The sequence below is a fragment of the Hemitrygon akajei genome, chromosome 13 (genome assembly GCF_048418815.1).
Source record: "Hemitrygon akajei chromosome 13, sHemAka1.3, whole genome shotgun sequence".
NCBI classification, from domain to species: domain Eukaryota; kingdom Metazoa; phylum Chordata; class Chondrichthyes; order Myliobatiformes; family Dasyatidae; genus Hemitrygon; species Hemitrygon akajei.
In genome coordinates this window covers 43,686,593-43,703,284 of record NC_133136.1, presented here as the reverse complement: position 1 = coordinate 43,703,284, position 16,692 = coordinate 43,686,593, and the positions used below count along the sequence as shown (strand labels likewise).

Below are 16,692 nucleotides of genomic sequence, written 5' to 3'. Positions count from 1 at the left end.
TGAGATTATTCTTACCCACAGCCATTAGGCTCTATAATGAATCAACCCATAGCTGGGGAAATGATTGTTTGTGGTAATTAATATTTTATTTTTTCTTTTCTTCTAATATTTATATCTGTGCACTTGTAATGCTATGGTGGCACTTGTGGCACTGTAGTTTCCTGTGGGATCAATAAAACATCTATCTATCTATCTCCCCTTATCTGGAGCTCATTCCTGCTCCAATATCATGAGATCTTCATTTGACAATTCCTTGTGTGAATTCTGGAGTTAAAACACATCTTCTTCAATAATGTCTTAAAACACATCCTTGGTTGTAAGTGCCACTATTTCCTCCATAACTTTCTCTGCAGGTTCTGAAGGTGAAAAATTGTTAATACACTCTGGCCACACATTTTTCCAAACACTATTCATCATAGTAAGCACTGACAGCTTCACCAGTTAGGTTAATATTATGCAAATTAAGTTGCTTCAAAAACCTGTAGAACCAAACCTTACGCGTCATGAAAGGTTTTTCTTATGCAGTTCTCCTTCCTTTTGCTAAATCATCAGATCAGCCCCTGGTTTGAGTAGCCATTGCACTTAGTAACACATCATGTTGCATTTGGTTATCTATCCACATGTTATGTTGAAGTTGTATAAGGTGTTGGTGAGACCACATTTGGAGAATTGTGTGTAGTTCTGGTCATCTACTTACAGGAAAGATATTAGTAAGATTAAAGAACACAAAGGAAATTTACAAAGATGATCTCAGGACTGGAGGATCTGAGTTATAGGGTAAAGTTGAATATTTAGGATTTTATTCCCCAGAGCATAGGAGAATGAGGGGGGGGGATTTGATCGTTGTATATAAGTCAAACTGTTCTGAGGGGTATATATAGGGTAAACGCAAGCATGCTTTTTCCACTGAGACTGCATGAGACTAGAGTTAGAGGTCACAGGTTAAGTGTGAAAGGTGAAATATTTAAGGAGAACCTGAGGAGGAAACTTCTTCATTCAGAAGATGGTGTAAGTGAGGAAGGAGTAGTCAGTGGAGGTGGTGGATGTGGGTTTGATTTAGGAGAAGTTTGGAAAAATACAAGGACGGGAGAGGTAGGCAGGGCTATGGTCCAGGTGTGGGTCAACAGGACTACGAAGAATAACAATTGCGAATGGAATAGATGAGCCGAACAGCCTCTTGCTATGCTGTAGTGCTTAATGACACATAATCAGGAGTGTTTCCAAATTATACATTACTTCACATGAAAATACTGTTTGACACTTAATGGTGTTGTAACTTGCTTTTTTCTTTGTTGTTCTTTATTGTTCCCACGGTAGATGCAGCAAGCCCCACAGCTTTAGCCATTGCACAAAGCATTTTCCAGCATTGAACTTCTGAAAAATATTGCGTTTTTCATCCAGTGAAAGTCCCTTACTTGGTCGGTTACATCTTGCAAATATTTGTTGATCCTGTTTCAGAAATCCTGAGGGTAAATAATATGGAAAACCCTTGAAAATTAAACACAGCAATATGTACCTACCAGGCTGAAAGAAACCTGTCATATTATTTAATAAGCAAGAAATATGAGTTGGAAGGAAATAAACAAAATTTATTGTTTCTTTTCAATTTTGTGTTTATCTTTTTCATCACATGAATTCATAAGAATGAACTTCCTCCTGTATCTTGGGTTTTGCATAGTGACTTGTGAATTCTGTGAAGGCAAAATTCCAAATTTTGAATGGTGTGACACAGGATCCTTATATACAGTACTCTGTGGTACAAACAAATTTGTTCATGTCATATGTGTCAAGGGCCACACCCATTAACAATATAGACCTCTTTCTGCTCATACAGTAGTTCACCTCACTTCGTCTCTCAACATCATCCAGCACAGCCTTTACTCTGTAGTTAGCCTAACAAAATATGCTGAAGCATTCCAGGTAAATATGTCCAGGCACTCCAAGTAAATACTAAATACCATTCGAGCTTTACTTCATTTGTCAAGCTTTCCTACATATCCTATTTGTGCCATTTCTTTCATTTTGATTTCTCTCATTATTTGTGTAACCTTATTAGAATCAGATTTAATATCACTGTCGTACGTTGTGAAATTTGTTGTTTGTACCAACAATACATTGCAACACATAATAAAATAAAAGCTATGAATTATAGTCAGAAATAAATAAGCTTTGCAAAGTTCAAAGTAAATTTATTATCAAAGTACATATACTGTATGTCACTATATACTATCCCAAAATTCCTTTTCATATGGGCTTTCACGATAAATACAAAGAAACACAATAGACTCGATGAAAAATGGCACACAAGGTGGACAATGTGCAAAAGACAACAACTATGCAAATACAAAAAGAAAAAAACTAAATAATGATAATAATAATTAATAAGCAATAAATGTCGAGAATTAGGAGCTTAGGAGGGTTAATGGTGCCTAATGGCAACTCCTTTGCTTGCATCTTTGGAAGCACCCCTATTTCCATCTTTAATATCTCTATTTTTCCCTTTCAGGGTTCTTTTAAAGAACCTCTCCTGGAGTTACATGCTGATTCCAGTTCTTTGTGGGAATGGGACCCACTCTTGTGGTTTCACAGCTGTTACGCCAAGGGCGTGGCCTAAGAGCTTCACAGGCCTTCAGAGTTTTCGTGGCTCTGGAGATGGGGGGGATTGGAGGCCGGTGTCCAAGCAGAAGACTGGTCTGTCACGGGAGATGGAAGATCTAAGGCCGAGATCTTTGGGCACAGAGCTCAATAAAAGCAACGCAACTGACTTTTAGCATCGTAAACCAGCGAATTGTTTGTTATGTCTCCCCTCTTGCTGTGAAATGGAGACAGCTCTTTCTCCTTTATTAGGGAGAGAGTGAGCCTGTAGTATGTCGAATACTGGGTGAACAATGTAGTCTTTGGGGTAACTGCAAGTCTGTGTCTTTGCTGTTGCCTTGCTTGGTGGCGGGTGCCAATGCTTTTCTTTGCCAGTGGGAGGAGGGGGGGGGATTGTTGTTTGCTGCTGCTTATGTGCAGGAGGGAGGGGAGCTGGGGGGACTCTGGGGTTCTAACATTTAACTGTCATTCATCCTCTGTTTTCGTGGATGTTTGCGTAGAAAAAGAATTTCAGGATGTATATTGTATACATTTCTCTGCCATTAAATGTACAGTTGAAGTCAGAAGTTTACATACACCTTAGCCAAATACATTCAAACTCAGTTTTTCACAATTCCTGACATTTAATCCTAGAAAACATTTCCTGTCTTAGGTCAGTTAGGATCACTACTTTATTTTAAGAATGTGAAATGTCAGGATAATAGTAGAGAGGATGATTTATTTCAGCTTTTATTTCCTTCATCACTTTCCCAGTGGGTCAGAAGTTTACATACACTTTGTTAGTAGTTGGTAGCATTGCCTTTAAATTGTTTACCTTGGGTCAAATGTTTTGGGTAGCCTTCTACAAGGTTCTCACAGAAAGTTGCTGGAGTTTTGTTACCTTTGAAACTTTTGAATACAGGGTTAAGAGCTCCTGAAAGTGAGTCCATGGGGTGTAGGAACAGTTCAGTGTTGGGGTGAGTGAAGTTGCATGAACTTATCGATAGTTGAGGTGTAATAACTGTTCCTGAACTGGGTGTGTAAATTCTGAGAATAGAACATAGAGAACCTACTGCACAATACAGGCCCTTCAACCCACAATGCTATGCCGAACGTGTCCTTACCTTAGAAATTACCTTGGGTTACCCATAGCCCTCTATTTTCCTAAGCTCCATGTACCTATCCAGGAGCGTCTTAAAAGATCCTATTGTATCCACCTCCACCACCGTGGCCGGCAGCCCATCCCACGCACTCACCACTCTCTGAGTAAAAAACTTACGCATGACATCTCCTCTGTACCTACTTCCAAGCACCTTAAAACTGTGTCTCCTCTCATGTTAGCCATTTCAGCCCTGGGAGAAAGCCTCTGACTATCCACACGATCAATGCCTCTCATCATCTGAGGTTCCAAAAAAGAAAGAAATAGTGAGGAAGTGTACATAGGGTCATTGTCCATTCAGAAATCTGATGGCTGAGGGGAAGGAGCAGTTCTTAAAATGTTGAGTGTGTGTCTTCAAGCTTCCGTATCTTCTCCTTGATGGTAGCAATGAGACATGTCCTGGGTGAATGGGGGTCCTTAATGACAGATGCTGCATTTTTGAGGCATCGCATTCTGAAGGTGTCCTTGATGCTGGGGAGGCGAGTACTTATGATGAAGCTGGCTGAGTTTGCAACTTTTTGCAGCTTTTTCCAAACCTGTATAAACATCCCTTAATACTAGATGGTGATGCAATCAGTTAGAATGCTCTCCATGGTATATCTGTAGAAATTTGTGAGAGTCTTTGGTGATATACCAAGTCTTCCCCAAATTCCTGATGAAAGCTAGCTGCTGTTGCGCTTTCTTTGTAATTGCATCAATATGTTGGGCCCAGGATCGATCTTCAGAGATGTTGACACCAGCAACTTGAAACTGTTCACTCCTTCCACTGCTGATCCCTCGATGAGGACTACTCTGTGTTCCCTTGACTTCACCTTCCTGAAGACCACAATCAATTCCTTCATTTTACTGACAATGAGTGCAAGGTTATTGTTGTGACACCACTCAGTCAGTTAATCTATCTCACTACTGTACACCTCCTCATCACCATCTGAAATTTTGCCAACAATAGTTGTGACATTGACAAATTTATAGATGGTGTTTGAACTGTGTCTAACTACACAATCGTAGGTGTAGAGTGAGCAGAGCAGTGGGTTAAGCACGCAACCTTGAGGTGCGCCAGTGTTGACTGTCAGCGAGGAGAAGATGCTATTTCTGATCCGCACTGTCAGTGGCCTCCCAATGAGGAAGTCAAGGATCCAGTTGCAGAGGAAAGTACAGAGGCCCAGGTTTTGGAGCTTATTGGTTAGTACTGAGGGTATCGGTGATGTTAAACCCTGAACAGCAGCCTGACATAGGTATTGCTAGTGTCCAGGTGATCCAAGGCCAAGTGAACAGCAGGTGAGATTGCATCTGCTGTAAGCTAGGAGAATTGCAGTAGGTCCAGGTCCTTGCTTAGGCAAGAGTTGATTCTGGCCATGACCAGCCTCTCAAATAAATTTAACACAGCAAATTTTACCTTTGAGGAATTGTGTGTTGCCACACTTGTCCAAATATGAAAATTCATGCAGTCATACTTTTTATAGTCTGGGCTTAGCAAATACAATAAGAAAGCTTAAGACACATTTAGACAGACAGATGAATAGGCAGAAATAGAGAGGAAAATGACCCATGAGCAGTCAAATGGGATTAGTTAGTTTGGCATCATGGCCAGCATAGATGTGATGGGCCAAATGGCCTATTCCTGTGCAGAGTTCTGTCTAAGCTGGCTCTTTTAGAGGTTTCATTGCTGAAAATGAAACACTTTAAGGTGTTCCCAATGAACCACTTGTTAGAGGTACAGGAAAATATGAATTGATTTAGTCTTCATTTAGTTTCCTTCTATTCAATCTGTCCATTTTCCAGTTCTTCAAAGAATTCACCAAGTGAAAAACTGAATGGTCCTTACTCTCAAGCTGTAGTATTATGTGTCCAGGCATTAATGTTCCCAGTCACGAAGGCTCCTTAAATGTTACTGGTAAATACAAAAAGAGGTGAACAAATTCAGCCAGGAAAACTTATTACTGAAAAAGGCCTAATAATAAAATCATATTTATTACAGATGTCTGATGTCACAGAACAATGCTGTATTCATACTTGTATTCAATGACACTGCACTAAGCCATCCCATGAGAAGCTTTTGAAGATAATGAATCAGGAGTTGGCTCTGCAAGTGGAAACCTCTTGTCTCACTGAAATCAGACACTTCTCCAATGTAAAAAGAATGTTGAGTGGTTTGCCAGATTAGTTTTAACTTGAACTGAATACATACACAGCTTTCTCTGGGTGAATTAGAACAGTGTAAGTCTTAATAGATACAAAAGTAAGGTTTTAAAGTTAGATCTAAACCATTTAAATTAATAGAACTGATTTGCTGTTAAGGGCATGTGATGACACATATAGAACTAAACTTGAAGATGTTGAACGATATAGGCCTTTGTCATTCAAAATCTTCAAGTTTACTGATTTGGACAAATCCATAGATGCCAGATACCATGGGCAGAAATCCAGAGCAGGAGGCTAAAGTTGCAGCTACAGCTTCTTAAAGATGCAATTACATCATATACAGATTTGGAAGGAATTTCAAATTTTGGAATGGTGCAAGAACACATGTACAAGGGAGAGGAAAGACTTCCTTTTTTTAGTTGTTCCAGGAGTCAAACTCAGGGAGGTTGGGAAGCAGAAATTTGCCACTTTTTGCTGTGTGGGCTATATTCCTTTTGAGACATATTTGAGGGTTGTAGAAGGGAGGCACCAGCACAGTATATTAATGTTATAACTAAGGTTCCTCCCTGATAGGGAAAAGAAGCAATGTATTGAAGAAATAAAAACTGAAATTGTTGGAAATACTTAACAGCTCAGGAGTCATCTGTGAACAGAGAAACACATTTAACATTTCAGATCCATGATTCTTCATTTTGATAAAAGGTGATCAACTTGAAATGTTAATTCTGTATCTCTCTCCACTACTGCTACCTGACCAATTGTTACCTGGCAAGTTCTGTTTTATTACAACAGCAATTCTTAATATTGCAGTAATTTTTTTATTTTCCAACGTCTTGAAGAAATTTGCCAATATTTCCAAATGCTGATTTTATCTGTGTATAGTGTTCAGCCGTGGCTGACGTTTTCCAAACAACTTCATGTTTATATCACTGAAACATAAAATGATGTTTATTTCATAAAATCTGCAAAGAATCTTTGAAAATTTTTTGAATTAGATCCACTTTGCAACGAGAGGGGAGAACGCATTGGACCTTGCTTATACAAACATCCCCGACGCGTACCAGGCAGAGCCCTGACCCACCTCGGTTACCCAGACCACATCTCTGTTATGCTAATCCCAGCATACAGACCACTCGCCAGGCACTCCAGACCAGTTCAGAAGCAGGTGAAAACCCGGCCAGCAGGAGCCATCTCTGCTCTTCAAGACTGCTTTGAGTGCACTGGCTGGCACATGTTCAGGAAGGCTGCAACCGATGGCGACTCTACCAACTTAGAGGAGTACACAGCATCAGCGACCAGCTACATCAGCAAGTGCATTGATGATGTTACTCTGTCCAAGACCATCACTATACGTGCCAACCAGAAGCCATGGATGACCGTGGAGGTGCGTGCGCTACTGAGGACCCGCGACTCTGCCTTCAGAGCAGGCAACAGGGCAGCTCTAACAACAGTGAGGGCCAAACTGTCCCGAGCCATCAGAGGGGCAAAGCGTGCACACGCCCAGCTAATCCACAGCCACTTCCAGGACAGCGGCGACACGCGGCGCATGTGGAAGGGCATCCAGGACATCACCAATTACAGGACAACATCACCTGACTGTGCAGGTGATGCCTCCCTCCCAGATGCGCTGAATAACTTCTATGCCCGGTTTGAGGCGGAAAATGACATGGCGGCGAGGAAGTCCACCCCTCCTACGAATGACCAGGTGCTGTGTCTCTCCGTGGCTGATGTGAGAAGAACCCTGTGCAGGGTCAACCCACGGAAGGCTGCTGGACCAGACAACATCCCTGGTAGAGTGCTCAGAGGATGTGCAGACCAGCTAGCAGATGTTCTCACTGACATTTTCAACATCTCCCTGAGCAGCGCCACCATCGTCCCCATGCCGAAGGAGTCTTCAGTGTCCTGCCTAAATGACTACCGTCCCGTTGCACTTACATCCATCATCATGAAGTGTTTCGAGAGGCTCGTCATGAGGCATATCAAGACCCTGCTGCCCCCCTCGCTGGAGCCCCTGCAGTTTGCGTACCATCCCAACCGCTCAACAGATGACGCCATTGCCACCTGGACAAAAAAAGACACATACGTTCGGATGCTGTTCATAGACTTCAGTTCAGCATTCAACACAATCATCCCTCAGAAACTGATTGGAAACCTGAGCCTACTGGGCCTGAACACCTCCCTCTGCAACTGGATCCCAAACTTCCTGACTGGGAGACCTCAGTCAGTCTGGATCGGGAGCAGCATCTCCAACACCATCACACTGAGCACGAGGGGCCCCCAGGGCTGCGTGCTCAGTCCATTGCTGTTCACTCTGCTGACCCATGACTGTGTTACAACACACAGCTCGAACCATATCATCAAGTTCACCGATGACACGACCGTGGTGGGTCTCATCAGCAAGAACGACGAGTCAGCTTACAGAGAGGAGGTGCAGTGGCTAACGGACTGGTGCAGAGCCAACAACCTGTCTCTGAATGTGAACAAAACAAAAGAGATGGTTGTTGACTTCAGGAGGGCACAGAGCGACCACTCCCCGCTGAACATTGACGGCTCCTCGGTAGAGATCGTAAAGAGCACCAAATTTCTTGGTGTTCACCTGGCGGAGAATCTCACCTGGTCCCTCAACACCAGCTCCATAGCAAAGAAAGCCCAGCAGCGTCTCTACTTTCTGTGAAGGCTAAGTAAAGTCCATCTCCCACACCCCATCCTCATCACATTCTACAGGGGTTGTATTGAGAGTATCCTGAGCAGCTGCATCACTGCCTGGTTCCGAAATTTCACCATCTCGGATCACAAGACCCTGCAGCTGTTAGTGAGGTCAGCTGAGAAGATCATCGGGGTCTCTCTTCCTGCCATCACGGACATTTACACTACAAGCTGCATCGCAAAGCAAACAGCATTATGAAGGACCCCATGCACCCCTCATACAATCTCTTCTCCCTCCTGCCGTCTGGGAAAAGGCTCCGAAGCATTCGTGCTCTCACAACCAGACTATGTAACAGTTTCTTCCCCCAAGCTATCAGACTCCTCAATACCCAGAGCCTGGACTGACACCTTGCTCTATTGTCCTGTTTATTATTTATTGTAATGCCTGCACTGTTTTTGTGCACTTTATGCAGTCCTGTGTAGGTCTGTAGTCTAGTGTAGCTTTCTCTGTGGTTTTTTTTTACGTAGTTCAGTCTAGTTTTTGCACTGTGTCATGTAACACCATGGTCCTGAAAAACCATTGTCTCATACTGTACCAGCAGTTATGGTTGAAATGACAATAATAGTGACTTGACTTGACTTGATTATTTCCCTTTTGATGTTTTTTTATCCAATTCATTTTTTAAAGTTATTAATGAATCTGCATCTAACTATTCTTTTAAGCAATGTACATCTTCTTCTTGTCATTCTGGTTCTTCTGATAATTCCATTAGGTCCGTCTCCTGTTTGCTCTGCCACTGGCAGTAGTTCTTACTCATATATTTCATCAAAACTCCACATGATTTTGAACATCTATCAATTCTCCCTCGAACTTTGCTGTGCTGAGAATCATCACAATTTCTCCAACTCTGCATGCAGTTTCTGCGTTCTGCCTGTGATCACAAGATTTTTGTTTCTTCAGAAAGCTGTGAGTTTTTTAGACCTCTCTTCTTCAAGTGCATTGAAAGCACAATCTATAAATAATTTTAAAGTAGATAGATGTTTGATTATCTGTATATTACTTCGGTGAATGGGAATGTAAAATTGAATTTAAAATCATCAAATACCACATCACGTGAGTGGCCTCCAAATTTGTTTGTATTTAGATCTTCTTCGCAATTCCTTAGATAATTAAGTAGTTTGTGCCCACAAGGAATGTGAAACAACACCATCTCCAACATAAATGTGATCTTGACCTGGTACCACAGTGTGGTGCATTCATCAATAGAGTTAATATCCTGCAACTCTCTATCTCATGGCACTGTTAAGCTACTTTCACCACACACACACTGCAATAATTCAAGAAAGTAGATAATCAGATACTTTCAGCTTTGATGCATCCAGGTTTGAGGGAGAAATACTGGCCTGACCAGTGATGCCAATATCCTGTAAATTGAGTATATTAACACCATAATACCATAGGATTGGTGTGGTCCTGGATAGCTGTTGGGTTTCTCCATCTGGTATGGGGGTGGGGGGCTACTGCACAGGACCGAAAGAAACTGCAGAGGGTTGTAAATCTAGTCAGCTCCATCTTGGGTACCAGCCTAAAAAGTACCCAGGATCTTCAAGGAGTGGTGTCTCAGAAAGGCAGCGTCCATTATTAAAGACCTCCAGCACCCAGGACATGCCCTTTTCTCACTGTAACCATCAGGTAGGAGGTACAGAAGCCTGAAGGCACACACTCTGTGATTCAGGAACGGCATCTTCCCCTCTGCCATCTGATTCCTAAATGGACATTGAACCCTTGGACACTATCTCACTTTTTTTAATATACAGTATTTGTGTTTTTTGCACAATTTTTAATCTATTCAATATACTTATACTGTAATTTATTTATTTATTATTATTTGTCTCTTCTATATTATGTATTGCATTGAACTGGTGCTGCCAAGTTAACAAATTTCATGTCACATGGCAGTGATAATAAACCTGATTCTGACAGAACAGGTTGCCTACTGTTAATTACACACATAATAACTTAGCAAGTCAAGCAGCATCTATGGAGGCAAATACACAGTTGATGTTTCAGATCTCAGATTTATATATCGCATGTACATTGAAACATACAGTAAAATGCGTGTTTGCGTTAACACCCAACACAACCAAGGATGTGCTGGGGACAACCCTCAAGTGTCAACACACATTCCAGCACCAACATAGCATGCCCATAATGTTCAGCAGAACAAAACAAGCAACAACAACAAAAATAAACAAAATAACAACAGCAAAACAAGCCCTTTTCCCACCCTGCCACACACACATGCAGATAGGCTTCCCGTCCTAGGACAGACCACTCTTGAGCACCAGATTCTCAGACTTGCAGACATCAGGCCTCCAACTTTGGACTTTTCCCGAGAACATGAAGATCACAGGTTTGAAGTTCAGGTCTCAACTTCTGAACTTGCAAGGATCTCCAACTTTGGTAACCTTGGCACTCATGACAGTCCTGATGAAGGGTTTGGGCCTGAAACATCAATTGTTTATTCCCCTCCATAGATGCTGCCTGATATGCTGAGTTCCTCCAGCATCTTGTGTGTGTTTCTCAAGATTTCCGGCATCTACAACATCTCTTGAGTTGCCTAAGTTTAATCAGCAGATTGGCTGATTTCTGGTGATGCTATGTTCCCCTTGTGTATGCAGACAGTAGGCTAACTCTTAATCCTTTTCCCACTCAGTGATTTGACATCTTACCTGTTAATTACATTATTTAACTCTAACCTGTCACCTGAACCCCCACAACTTTTCTAATATTTTCACCCGAGTTGCAGGTCAAGAATAAATATTCACCATCATAAATGAGTGTTATGTTTGGTTAAAAAAAAGGCTACAATTCACTGTAGGTTCAACATTTCCTGCCCGACACATCTTCATTTAATACCCATTTTTAAAGCCTAAAACCTATTCTCTAAACCTTTAAAGAAAAGAAAAAAATGATCAAAATATAAGAACATAACCTAACACCTTTGAGTTTGATGGGAAATTCCTGAATTTCAGAAATACATTTTTTATTAAAATTCTTTCCCTTTCCCAGTAGGTGACATCCCAGCTGGTGGATGGTGAAATTTGGAAGAATTCTGTACTTAGTTGAACCATAATAACATAGATCATCTTATCCCTCAAAACTAGTCCCCTATCATTGCGTCAAAACTAATCAAACCTAGGCTCCAATACCTCCTTGTGCAACTGGATCCTCAATTTCCTTGCTTGCAAACCCTGTCAGTTTCAATTGGCACATCTCCTCCACAATCACCATCACAGTAGGAGCACCACAAGGCTGTGTGCTTAGCCCCCTGCTCTACTCGCTTTATACTTATCACTGCGAGGCTAAGAACAGCTCCAATGCCATATTTAAGTTTACTGATGACACCACTGTGTGCCACTGGCCAAATCAAAGGTGGTGACAAATCAGCATGTAGGAGGGAGACTGAAAATCTGGCTGAGTGGTGCCACAACAACTTCTCACTCAATGTCAGCAAAACCAAGGAGGTGATTATTGACTACAGGAGGAGGAAACCGGAGGAATATGAGCCAACCCTCATCGGGGGATTAGGGGTGGAAACAATTTAATCAGAAACATTAAATTCCTGTGTTAACATCTCGAAGGATAAGTGCCATTAGAAAGAAATCACAGCAGCGCCTCTATGTTCTTAGAAGTTTGTGTCAAAAACATGTCATCTAAAACTTTGACAAACTTCTATACATGTGTGGTGGAGAGTTTATTGACTGGTTGCTTCTAGGCCTGGTATGGAAACATCAATGCCCTTGAATGGAAAAGCCTACAAAAAGCAGTAGATGCTGCCCAGTCTATCATCGATAACGCCCTCCCCACCACTGAGTACATCTACATAGTGCTGCTGCAGGAAAGCAGCATCCATCATCAAAATCCCCCACCATCCAAGCTCTGCTCTCTTCTTGCTGCTCAGGAAGGAGGTACAGGACCCACACCAACAGGTTCAGGAACAGCTATTACCTCTCAACCATCAGGCTCCTGAACAAGAGGAGTTAACTTTACTCAGCTCATCACTGAACTGTTCCCACAACCTACTTTAAAAAAACTCTTCATCTCATTTTCTCAGTATTTATTTATTATTAGTTTTTCTCGTTTTGTATTTGCAGCTTGTCACAAGTATGACATTAGTGTTCGTCGGTCTTGTTGGGTACGGTCTTTCATTGTTTCTCTTGTGTTTCTTTGTATTTACAGCGAATGTCACAAGAAAATTAATCTCAGGGTTGTATATGGTGACATATATGCACTTTGATAATAAATTCACTTTTAACTTTGAGTCAGACTGGAAAACAAGCTGTTTTATCCTATCAGTTTCTATATTCAAAAGTTGGAAATGTATTAAATTTTCCCTAAAGGTTAATTGCAACTGTAATAAATTTGCTTTGGAAATAATTATGTTTGCTGAGAATCATTTTGCAGGCCGTAAGAGTGGAATGTCCACCTGCTTTCAGGAGTGACTTGTATTGGACACTGTGGTTGATGTACTGAGTTGAATTCTTGTATACGATACATATTCCCCTTGTGAACTGTTTGCAACCTGATTGTTGCTAGGGAGTTACAACGGTGGGGGCAGTTCAGTATTACAGTCGGGGAAACTTGTCTATGACTCACAAGTGCAACTGATAGTATTTCTGTGTATTGAAATTACAGGTCTTTCCTCTGATTGTTGCTTCTCTGACATGCCTTCCCTTTCCAGGAATTCTGGTCCTCTATTGTTCAAGGATAGCTGCAATGTTTCTGCTTCAGTGACAATGGTATGCCGATCAGTTGTTAATTTAAATCAATGTATTGTTAATGTGCACCTTAAAGCATTTTATTCACATTTATAGGGTAGACAGAAAATCAGATATATGGTGGCTATATTTTACTTGGTTCAATATAATGCAACTTCATTGAGAAATTCCAGAACTTTGATGAGTTATAACCATCATTCTTAGTGTTGAGAAATCAGTGATATTCTCTCAGTATAAAGCAAGTGTTATAAAAGTGCACAGCAGGATGAAACAACCGATTAAACAACACCCACAAGAAAAATTAATTCAGTATACTTTGTATAAGCTCAGTAGCAAATACAGAAAATACAGGTGTATTGTAGATATTCAATATGAGGCAAAATACTTTGGTGAGCAACAGTTGAAAACTGCTCACCAGTGATGGGAACAGCAGAAGCATAAGGTTAAAATGGTGATACTATATCTTTCTGGGAGTACAGTTAGACGAGAAGCTAGACTGGACTGCCAACACAGATGCCTTGTGCAGGAAGGCACAGAGTCGACTGTACTTCCTTAGAAGGTTGGCGTCATTCAATGTCTGTAGTGAGATGCTGAAGATGTTCTATAGGTCAGTTGTGGAGAGCGCCCTCTTCTTTGTGGTGGCGTGTTGGGGAGGAAGCATTAAGAAGAGGGACGCCTCACGTCTTAATAAGCTGGTAAGGAAGGCGGGCTCTGTCGTGGGCAAAGTACTGGAGAGTTTAACATCGGTAGCTGAGCGAAGGGCGCTGAGTAGGCTACGGTCAATTATGGAAAACTCTGAACATCCTCTACATAGCACCATCCAGAGACAGAGAAGCAGTTTCAGCGACAGGTTACTATCGATGCAATGCTCCTCAGACAGGATGAAGAGGTCAATACTCCCCAATGCCATTAGGCTTTACAATTCAACCGCCAGGACTTAAGAACTTTTTAAAAGCTATTATTAATGCTTTTTGAGATAGTGATTTAGATGCATATCATATTTTTTACTGAGTTATGTAATTAGTTTTGCTACAAGTGTATGGGACATTGGAAAAAAAAGTTGAATTTCCCCATGGGGATAAATAAAGTATCTATCTATCTAAAGCACTTCCACCTCCAGCTGTCATTTTACCTACTGAAATTATGCCGTGGCTGGATAACTCATAAAAATTAATGCAGGCCACATATTTATAAACAGAAATATAGTTATACACATTTTAAATGGGAAACAGCCGCAATCTGGCCAAGTTGAAATATATTGGGAATTAGAGGAAAAGGGCGTTTCAGTCTTCTAGCTAAAGAAAACCTTTTCTATTAGCAGCTGCAGAGATAAGGGATAGTTTTGTGATCCTGAAAATCAGTTTTTCTGCCCAGGATTGCTGCTGCTTTCTTCCCATCAGAGATGCTGAAAATCTCCTCTGAACTTAGATATAAGACAAGTTTGACCTGAATTTCAGCTGCTGCAGTCACTTGAGGTCCTACTCCAGCCTAGTCTGCATTACCTGAAACATTATCCAGCAAATGTTCTTCATTCTTTCTTCACTCCTGCTTTGGATTAAAGTAAATTCTAACATTTGGGAATTGGAAACGGAATGAGAGTCTGATACTCAGATTGGGTCTGGCAGTACACCAGTTATTCTGTATTTTTCATCTGTTCCATGATGTTATATTCCTACTTATTATAAAAAAGGTAATGCTGTAATATTTTATGACCATTTGTCACCAGCTTTCTCAAGCTAACACACTGGGCCATTATGAGCATGCAAAGCTGAAGAGTCTGACATATGCAGATATTAACTATAGGTCACTGTTCATTTGCTGTTGTACAGCTCTAATATGAAGGATAACATCTATGATTGCACTGATATGTGTTATAATGAAAGGCTGAATTCCATAAATTTCATGAGTCTCCTATTACACATTATTAAAATCCTGGTAATTACACTGCATTGGACAAATTGCGCTAATCTGCTGCATTGTACTACAATGTGCATAAGAGTAGGTCACTTGGCCCCTGGTGACCTGCTCCACAATTCAAGATGATCATACTACACTTTTACTTCAGGACCTTATTCTTTGACTAATGCCATGACCCTCGATTCCCTTAATATGCAAACTAATAACCTCCTGAATTATTCAGCAAAACTAAAGTTTCTTTGGTGTAGATTACCGAAGATTCACTAACATGGTGCAGAAGTTTCTCTCTATCTTTGTTCTGAATGGCTGAACCCTTACTTTGAAAACATCACCTCCATATCTAACTTATCAAGCCATATAAAATGATTTTTATAATACCTGTGTTCTCATGCTATACAATCTTATTTTACTTTAATACTAAAGTATAAATCTCAAGGGATCTGGACTGGGACCTCTGCTATATGTGATGTATATAAATGACCTAGATGAAAATGTAGATGGATGGGTAAGTATATAATGTGCATACTTACCCATATACTTACACTCTCCCTATAATGTCACATCAGAGTTATAGTTTGGATGAATGAGGGAAAACTTAGCAAATGGAGTTTAATGTGGGGAAGTGTGAAGTTACAATTACAAGGGAATCCAAGCTATTATCTAAATGGAGAAAAGTGTAGAGAGATCTTGGGGTTCTTGTACACAAATAAAAAGTAACAGCTGAATGCAGCAAGTACTTGGGTTGACAGAAAAATCAGATATATGGTGGCTATATTTTACTTGGTTCGATATGATGCAACTTCATTGAGAAATTTCAGAACTTTGAGTTATAACCATCATTCTTAGTGTTGAGAAGCAGTGATATTGTTTAAGTATACAGCAAGTGTTATAAAAGTGTACAGCAGGGTGGAACAATCTATTACACAATACACACACCCACAAGAAAGGTAAGAATGACCTTTATTGAAACATAAACGATCTTTAAGGAGCTGGATAGGTTAGACGTCTATATGCTTTAATTAGGTCATCTTAAACAAGGTGGGGGTGGTATCAAGGGATGCTTATTTAAAATCGAGGTTTGTAAGAAGCTCATATGAATCCCTAGAATTTTCTATCCTGCATAGTTAGGGAAGCTACATCACTGGGAATATTTAAAGAGGAAGAAAAGTCAGGGATTTGAGAGCTTTGGTGAAATAACACAGGAGACGAGTTATAACCTATATATTTGATTTTATTTTTACAGCGCTTCATTCTGCATCACCTATATTGTCCTTTACTGAGCACCGATTTGAAGTTGAAATTCAACTTCAGACTAGTCTTGATGAGAAGTCTCGGCCCGAAACATCGACTGTTTACTCCTTCCCATAGATTCTGCGTGTGTTACTTTGGCACCCGCAGATTTTCTCGTGTTCAGACGGTTCCTGTTGGGTTAGGTTGGTTTGGTTTTGAATTTGCTGGAGCACAGCATCACT

At 40.8% G+C, this 16,692-nt stretch overlaps 1 long non-coding RNA gene across 2 annotated transcripts in view; it reads right to left on the bottom strand.

Annotated features, from left to right (window-relative positions):
• LOC140737824 (uncharacterized) overlaps positions 1 to 16,692 on the bottom strand; it is a 32,469-nt gene that overhangs the window by 15,663 nt on the left and 114 nt on the right. The window contains exon 2 of one of the 2 annotated variants that reach the window (XR_012101256.1): positions 16,431 to 16,641. The exons of the other annotated variant lie outside the window; for it this stretch is intronic. This is a non-coding gene — a long non-coding RNA (uncharacterized lncRNA). Of the gene's footprint in view, positions 1 to 16,430; positions 16,642 to 16,692 lie in introns of those variants that run through there. 2 annotated transcript variants of the gene reach the window in all.